The sequence below is a fragment of the Myotis davidii genome, unplaced genomic scaffold (genome assembly GCF_000327345.1).
Source record: "Myotis davidii unplaced genomic scaffold, ASM32734v1 scaffold6, whole genome shotgun sequence".
Lineage (NCBI taxonomy): Eukaryota > Metazoa > Chordata > Mammalia > Chiroptera > Vespertilionidae > Myotis > Myotis davidii.
Genome location: NW_006383011.1, coordinates 10943789 through 10953419, shown reverse-complemented (window position 1 = coordinate 10953419; position 9631 = coordinate 10943789).

Genomic DNA, 9631 nt, shown 5'->3' with positions numbered 1-9631 from the left:
CTCTTGTGTATGTGTATGAAGGAGGAAAAGGAAGAAATAAAGAAAGAAAGTAAGGAAGGAAGGAAGGAAGGAAGGAAGGAAGGAAGGAAGGAAGGAAGGAAGGAAGAAAGAAAGAAAGAAAGGAGGGGGGGAGGGAGGGAGGGAGGGAGGAAATGAGACAGTATATATAGTTCTGCCTGGTTGGAGGAAGCAGGGAGATTGTGAAAGAGTTAGAAATAGAGATGATTTTGTTATGAATTTTTAAGAATGAATTATTTACAAAATTAATCAACCAGGGAAGGACATTCCAAATAGCAGCAAGTGCAAAAGTACAGGGTCAGGAAAGGCGAAGGTGTGACCAGTAAAAGCAGGAAGTGGAGTGTTGAGTAGCTATGGAGAGTCTGAAGGGAAGTAGGAAATGAGGCAAGAGGCAGGACAGACAGAATCACGAAGTGTATGTGTCCAGATGGCTTGAGCTTCATCTTCTGTATCAAAGGCCATCATCTGATGGTCCCCAGACATGTTTTTTATCCACACAGTGTTTGGTTTGCTTTTGGTTTTTAAACATTGAACTAATGTCTCAAACTCAGGAATCCCCCCACCCCCCCAAAAAAATATCTGCTATCTAGCTTTCTTGGGAAACATAGAACTTCTGTATTGTAGACGTGTACCCTGTGAGTAATAGCTGGCTTCTCACCCAGGGCATGCGCTCTCCAGTGAGCCACAGTCCTCACCATTCCCTCAAATCTTCCCAGTACTAAGGACAGGTATCAGCTGCCATTTATAAGGGAGTTTAACCTTGCTTCCCTTGCAGTAGACAGGAATGTCCCTCTGTAGCCATGCCTCTATCACAGGTGGGAAAAACAAGAGATGGTGAGCAGAGGCATGATTAGTCCCAGCCTGTTTGGTTCATTTATGTTACCTGCTGGCTTCCCAAGGTGACAAACTTGGGTCTGTGACCCCTGCTCTAGACAGAGAGTCAAGGTAATGATGAGATGAAACATCTTTTTTTTAATAAGTTGTAGAGCTTTGAAAAGATCTGGGGCATCATTAAATGCTATTTGACTTGAGGACTCAGGATACCTGCTTGGATTCTCTTCCCTGTGATGTTCTTGAAGGAGAGAAACTTCCAAGGATGAGAGAAAATTGAAAACATGGCCCATTTCATTGTACCGGATGGACTGTGCTGCTCTTTCCACTGCAGAGGTTTTGTTAAATGGAGCTAAAGCACATGGTATAGGCTGCACACAGGCAGGCCTCTCCAAACCTCTTCCCTCTGGGCAGGCCCAAGTGATAATGGCAGCTCTACAGCATGCTTCAGAGGAAGAGGAAGGTGGCTCAGCCTAAACCTGTACAGACAGAGGAGACATATTCACAGGCGGGTCAACCTATTAATAAGATGAGCCAATCCATGTCTGGGAATTTGCCTTCAGAAAGGGAACCATGGTTACAGTTTAAACAAGGTGGCTTGGAGGAGGAAGATTGGTGACAAGAACATCCATGAATTGGCAGACACCATTGTCTGTGCAAGAAATGGTACCCATAGCATCCAGGCAGGATGGAAATCATTTGTGTTTAACAGATAATGTAAAGAACAGTGGGAAACTTATACTGGTACCATCTCCCCAGGCTACCTCCTACACTGTGTATGGGTTACCCCGGCTCACATGAGTGCGTGCAGAGTATAAAACAAAATGAACCATGGGGAGCAAAAATGGTCCCCTAGGGAAGCATCACTCCTACTGGAACCAGATGTAGCAGAGGTCTCGGGGAAGTCCATTGGGAAGTGAGACCCTTCTCAGGGCACAGTCTAAGGACAAGGGGCACACACTGTCATTGGCAGACGTTCTCTGCTACCTCTCGGTCATGACTGGAAGGAGAGGCAGGCTGCTTTTACCCCACCCACCCCACCCCCTACACCAGTGATACAAAGACTTATATTTTTGATATTTATTTTATATATTTAAATGCCATTTAACAAAGAAAAATCAACCAAAAATATGAGTTCGTGTGTCACCTCTGACACGCGTGTCATAGGTTCGCCATCACTGCCCTACACACACACACACACAGACTCAGTTAACAGAGGCAGACAGCACGTGGCCCCTGAGGGAGGGCAGACGCTGGTCAAACCCTACAAGCAAATCAAGTTAGAATCTGGCACAATTTCCCCAAAACAATTTCTCCTCTGCGGCCAGAGGGGAACGAATGCAACTATCCCAGTGCCATTTGGGAATGACGGTTACATGATCTAACTACCTACCCACACGCCCATTCCAATACGGAGAATGCTCAGCCATAAGCTGGAGAAAAGACAACTTTTTGGTGGCGCAAACAGGAAGGGGTGCATTTGCCTCACGTTACAGGACGGCAGGTCCAGCGAGGGCATCCAGGGCTGACGCAGTGGCTCCGCAAGGCTGCTCCTTTCCTCCTCCACCCTCAGCTCTGGGCTCTTAGCCTCATGCTGGCCACATCGTGGTTGCCAGCGAGAGTTTGCAGGCTCCCTGCGATTGTGCAGCTAAGTAATGACGGAAAGCTACATCACCTGATGCCAGAGCTCAGGCCACACCCGGGTTTCCCTGGGATCTGAGAACCACCTGCATTAAATTCACATTGAGAATTGCTCAAAATTATGTGGCTGAGCTCAGTTTCAAGCAGACTGAATTAGACTTTCTGGAGTTGAGACTAGAGGTTAGAGTTCAGGATTCTGCAGCTTAAATAAGTTTCTCGGCTAATTTTTCTCCATGCTCTTAGCTCAAAACCACAGGAGCTTCCCAGGTGAGATGCAAACTGGGCCCCAGACACGCAGGGCAAGGAGAGACTGAGAAACGGGCAGACCACTCCAGACTGGTGGGTGGCAGGTTTAACAAAGGAACTTATGAAGCTTGTCCTGGGCAACCACAGGAGGAGTGGCTTTCTGCCCCTGCCCACCAGAATTTTAAGTTACATAGAGGCCTTCACTAGGTTCAGCTGCAGATTCAGTCCAGAGGTTCTCAACCACACATTCCTCACTCAAGGCTGAATCCTTGAAAACAGCTCCAGCTGTGGGAAGGGTGGGGCACCTACATTCCATGGGGGGCGGGGGGCGCAAGCAGGGGTCCACAGACTTCCCGGGGCCAGCTTGAGGTCATGCTGTGGTCACAGGTTCTGGATGACCTTCTCAAACTCCTGCTAAAGCTTGAAAGGCACAACCTCTCCTCTTAGAGCCCCCCTACTGTTAGCGTGATAAGCTCACCTGGGGTTAGTGCCTGCTGGCACTTCTCACTGGGAAAATGTAATAGTGAATAGGAGTAGTGTAAGGACAAATAATCCTATATAATAAAAGCCTAATATGCTAAGTGTCCAGTCAGCTGGTCATCCATTCAACCAATCAAAGCATAATATGCTAATGATATGCTAAGGCTGCTCAACCACTCACTATGATGTGCACTGATCACCAGGGGGCAGACGCTCTGACCAGTAAGTTAGTTTGCTGCTGGGGTCTGGCCAATCGGGACTGAGCAAGAGAGCTGGACATGCCTTGGAGCCGTCCCGTGGTCTCTCCCAGCTGGCCAACCTCCTGCATCCCTCCCTGGCCCTGATCATGCACGGGTGGGGTCCCTCGGCCTGGCCTGCACCCTCTCGAAATCCAGGCCCCCTTGGGGGATATCGGAAAGCAGGTTTTGGCCTGATCCCGCAGGCCAGGCTGAGGGACCCCACTGGTGCACAAATTCGTGCACTGGGCCTCTAGTTAAAAATAAAAGGCTTAATTATCCCTTTTGAAATAATAGAAGAGACTTCTCCCAACTCTTTCTTCTTCATTTACTTTAGAAAACTTACCATTGTAAGTACTTTCTCCTCTCTTTGAAATAAATATAAATCCTTGTGTCAGCTTTATGGTCCAGGAATGTCTTTCTCAGGACTTAGGGGACATCTCTTTGAAAGGTAAGTATCTAGGGAAATAGCACCCTTTACCCCCAATTTCTGGGGGAAGGTAGGAGCCTAACTTTGGTGGGTGCCTTGCTCCAATTTCCAAAGCTACTTCCTGTCATATAGATAGGAGGTTTGTTTTTCTCTGGCTAAAGCCAAGGACACAGATGGTCAACCTACTTACCAGGTAAAGTTAGGACAAACTATGTGACAAATGGCACCATCAAGACCACTTACTTGAGGACTAGTTATCATTTATCTTGAAACATCTATGTGTTGAGTCGTATGCTTGACTACATAAGGGAGTGAGATTCCTTTCTGTCTGTAATCTCTTAACAAACTGCCTGTGATGTACAACACATTCTGGTTTGATGCTTGTTCAGTAATAAAACTGTTTCCTGCCCTGGCCAGTGTGGCTCAATTGGTTGGGTGTCATCCTATGCACCAAAAAGTTGCCAGTTCAATTCTCAGTCAGGGCATATGCCCAGGTTGCAGGCTTGATCCCGGGTAGGAAGTGTGCAGGAGGCAGCTAAGTAATAATTTTTTCTCATTGATGTTTCTCTCTCTCTCTCCCCCCAACTCCCTTTCCTTCTCTCTAAAAATCAATAAACTATTATTTTTTAAAAAAACTACTCTCTACTACTTTTGTGGAGAGGATTTCTGGATTGGGAAAAGATTTGGTTTTTAATTTTATTTCCTCAATAATAGCAAGATGAAAAAAAAATTAATTCCTCCCAAATCAGCTCACTAGAAAAGATCCCTGTGGACATGGTATTTTTCATGGCCATGACAGGGGTCAAGTAACCTAAAGCGCAGACTCAATCCTCAGCTCACAGTTGCTGCACGCTCACCCTTCCAGTGCATATCAGTCTCCCCAAGAACCGCCTCAATTTCTTCATCTGTGAGCTGGGACGCCTACCGCCAAAGCCACAGCAGAAGGCGCCAGGGAAAGTGATTTCCATGAAAGGGTCAAGTTAAAGTGATTCTGGAAACCACACTTATAAAAGCTCATTTCAGGAAATAACACAACAGAAATAAGATAATAGAGTCTAGAAAGGTTAAAACTAACAATTTCCACCCACAGCATCCTTTCCCGCAGAGCCCCTGGCACACACTTTCCTGTGAAAGCGGAACAGGCCTTCGTTCCGGAGTCAGCGCATCACAGGTTAGGGCTGGCAAACCAGCCCCACAGGGAACTGAAGGGAGGAGAAGTCAGGGAGACACACACACACACACACACACACACACACACACGCGCTCCTGGGGGGATTCAGTCAGTTCCATTAGGATGGAAACACTATCTTCTGGAATTACAGAAAGAGGATTTCTTCCTTCTGCCTTTCTAGGGTTTTCACCTGGAAGGCAGAGAAGGGAAAACTTAGCTGAAGGATTTGAGACAAATGAAAGGGAGTCAAGAAGATACTAAGTGTTGTGTTTGTGATTTTGTTTTTGTTTTTTGCCTTTCAGTCACCTTCAGTTTCAATTATTTTTACCATAGTAAATTAAAAACTCTTAAACCTATAAGAAGGAAGGGAGGGAGGGAGGGAGGGAGGGAACAGCACCAGCTTTATTTTTCATTTAAAATTACCTGCATTCAACGCCCTAGCCGGTTTGGCTCAGTGGATAGAGTGTCAGCCTGCGGACTCAAGGGTCCCAGATTCGATTCTGGTCAAGGGCATGTACCTTGGTTGTGGGCACATCCCCAGTAGGGAGTGTACAGGAGGCAGCTGATCGATGTTTCTAATTCTCTATCCCTCTCCCTTCCTCTCTGTAAAACACCAATAAAATATATTTTAAAAAATAAAATAAAATTACCTGCATTCAAGCCCTGGCTGGTGTTGCTCAGTTGGTTGAGCATCGTCCAGTGCACCCCAAGGTCTACGGGCACATACCCAAGTTATGTATTCCATCCCTGGTCAGGGTGTATGTGGGAGGCAGCCAATGTTTCTCTCTTACATTGATGTTTCTCTCACTCTCTCTCCCTCTCACTTCCTCTCTTTCTAAAAATTAATAAAAATAAAATAAAATAAAATTACCTGCAGCCAAAAGCAATGCATAAATTGCATGTTTCTTACTGCTACTAAATACATAAAAAACATAACAAAAATCAAAACTTTCTTACTAAAACACCTGAGTTTACATTTTCACTCTCCTGTGAGTTGGTTAGAGCATAAATAAACCCTGAAGGAAAACTTCCTCTAGCATTTTTTATTATTATTTTCTTTATTGAATTTATTGGGGTGACATTGGTAAATAAAATTATATAGGTTTCAGGTGAACAATTCTATAATCCATCATCTGTATATTGTTTGTGTGTTCACCATCCCCAGTCAAGTCTCCTCCCATCACCATTCATCTCTCCGCTCCCCTCTATGCTTTTAAACCTGGGAATGGATCACTTGCCTGGAGAATTCCCTCAAACCCTCCACTCATTTCTAATTTAACTGTAGGGTCTGAGTCTTTGTCTTTGGGTGTAAGGTTGACAGCTCACCTTAGATTTCAATTTAAATGAACATGCTTCCGGCCAGAGATGGGTCCAGCCCCACCTTCCTACGCTGCTGCTGGCTCGCCTTTAGCAGCCCACAATTGACTCTAGAAGAGCCACAGGATGAAACTGCCCATCCCCTCTCAGGACATCAATAACGGGTCCATATGGACATTTGGAATATAACTGCAAACTTCAGTGGCCAATAAAGTTTTTTATCCACTAGATAGAAGAAATAAAGAAGTTGTTACACAGAACTCCTTTGGTTGAGTCCAGCAAGGCTGCCCCCAAGCAGGGGAGGGGAAATTACATAAGAAAAGAAGGGGTCAAGATTAACAATCCTTCCTAGGTCCTGAGAAGGCTTCTTTTCATACCAAATGCTGTTATAGCTGTCAAACAGCCAACCATGTGCAGCACATGGCAGCGGCAGTTCTTGCCTGTACTGAATGCAAGGGGGTCCTGGTGAAGGGTACCTTTTGGAAACACATGGTGACAAATGTGTCTTCAATCTCCCCTATCTAACCTCCCTGCGACTAGCTCCAGTCCACAAACCCTGAAACAAGACTACAAACCAACTGGTACTAATTCTAATTTATTGCTACCCAAAGAGGAAACAGTCTAGGACAAGAGAATATTAACATAAGACAAAGCTGAGATAAAATGTCAGTGGGTAGACACTCTACTTACCTGCCACCAATGATAAACACTGTGTCTCCCCACTGCTGGATAGAACTATGATACTAACTTTAAATTCTTTCATCATGAATTATCTCTGGTTCTCTCCATGTTCAGGGCTGGGAGATTTGTTTTGCTTTTCATTTTAAACACAAAGAGCATCTGTTGGATGAAATAGTCATCTATTTCTGACAACCTGTTTTTCCCTCTATTATCAGCTCCAAAAGGTGTGCATGATTTTGACAAACACAAAAGTCTACTGTTTGCTCTGCAGCCATCAAAAGGTTTTGGAATCAAGCTTAGAGGGAGCATGGGGAATGAGGTAAGCCTGTTGGTCTCCATGTGGGAGTGAGTTACAGAAGGTAGTGTCCCTTTAAACACACCAACTCCAATATGAGATCATTCCACCCCATACAAGGCGGGTGTTCCTGGTTCCTGCTGTGCTCTGAGTCACGGTGAGAATAACACTGAAGACAGTGATCCTCTTAAGTACTTCCCAACATCCTGTTCCATGTGGCTCCTGATGACAGAAATGTCAAGGAAAAACGAACTGTGGGACACACATGGTTGGCTGCCTATTTCTCCTTCTTGCTAATCAAACCTCAATTTTGATTGGGGTGAAAATATGTCCCATCCCAGAGAATGAATTTTGATTGGTGTAAACCAGCCATGACCACCCACTGCCCACTTTCCCAGACATTCTTGCCTGGAGGGGAAGTCATGTGGCCCAGTCCTGGTCATGTCCTACTAAGGGAAATCAGGTTGGAAGGGGCCTTTGGGCGACGTTTTACTGTCCTAGTAAAAGAGAAAGGCATGTTTGGCACTAATATCATTGAACCACTCAGCTAATAATACCAGTTTATTGCCTGAGAAAAATAAGCCTGTAGCTCGGGCTTCTGTTGTTCACAGTAGAAATCATCCCTGAGTTAAAATACCTTCTCACCTTCTCTTGCTTTGATAGAAGACTACAGAACGAGGAGCTTCCTCCTCAGGAACTCCAATGCTTAGATTATCTTTATTTTAGATTTCCTTTTAATCCATTATTTGTTCAGTTTTGACATTCATATTTACACCAGGTCCACCTGAACCTATCTTAATGAAGGACCAACTCATACAGAGATAACAACAGTGTTTTTGCCTTCACAGCTCGAAACTATGAATTAAGAAAAAAAGATCAGCGTGGTTCATCTTCCTGGCTCTGCCCTGGCCACACACAAGAGAAATGGTTTTCATAGCCAGTTAACAGCAAAAGATGGCAGGAGGCTCAGCTGCAGAAGGAAAAAGTGACTTCCAAGAGAAGCAAAGACTCGGGGAGCTGCCAATCAGGAGAAGGTGGGTCTGAAAATCTTGATGTCACAGCAGGAAAGTTTGTGCAACAGTATTCTCTCACAGAGGCAAGAAAGGTTTCCTTACAGGCTGATCCCTTTCAGCAATTGATGAAATCCAGGAAAGATGGTCAACCACCAGGACTCGATGAGCACTCACAGGCAAACAAGACAGTTTTGTATCAACTATAGACAACTATCAGCTATCAAGTGGCCACACACACTCATGACCGCTCTGAGGGAGGTGCCAGAGAGATGAGCACTGTGTGCTCTCAAAACACTGCCAGCATGCAGTAAGTGCTCAGGAAATATTTGTTCAGTGAATGCACATTGTATGAGTTTGAAGGGAGGGAAAGCCCCTAGCTTCTGCAAAGTGACTCCGGCCATTTTTAAGCTTCTAAAGAAGAAACAAAAGAGCACCTAGAAATAGCAGTTCGCAGGTCATGGTGAGATGATCTGGTGTCCGATGAACACCCCAGGAAAGGGCCAAAGGGGGGTGCGTTTGCTTTGTGAATCCAAGTTTCCTCGGCTGCATGACATACATCCCAGCTCACCTAGAGAACTTTCTTCTGAGAACACCAAACCACTGGCAGTAATCCTTAGAGCCTCCTCATAAGATCTGACTGGACAAAAACATTCATATTAAAATAGAAAGTTTCTTTTTAAAAAATTCACATTCTTTTAAAAAAAGAAAAAGAGAAATCATGAATTCTCCAAAATTGATGATTGTGTTTGATGGATAAATTCTACCACTAGAAAAACTGGCAACAAAACTAGCTAATATTTATGGAGTGCTTACTATGCAGTATGCCGATGCATAGATTAGTACCTTCAATCTTCAAAATGTCCTTAGGTGATAATTACTATTACTGTTAGGGGTTGGAGACTTAGCACCATTCATTAACTTTCTTAAGACCACACAGCTCTTAAGCAATGGGGTTCCGTTTGAGCCCAGACTGTCTCATTCCAGAACTCACACTACACACCCTCAAAATTATCTCTATTTCCTACAAAATGTTTGGGCTCATCTAGGCTACTTCCTGTAGGTTAACGTATAGCTAGGCTCCCTGGCCAGGAAGTGCCACCAGGCTGTGGTCTGTGTTCAGGATCAAGAAGAAACCTCACGAAGGGCCTACAAGGGCTGCTCATGGTGCCCCTGCTCTCCCTCAGTATCCTTTCTCTCCCCACTCTACACTCCATACTTAATCACGAGAAGAAAGTACATTCATTTCACCACATGTGCCTTCCTTGGTGTCTT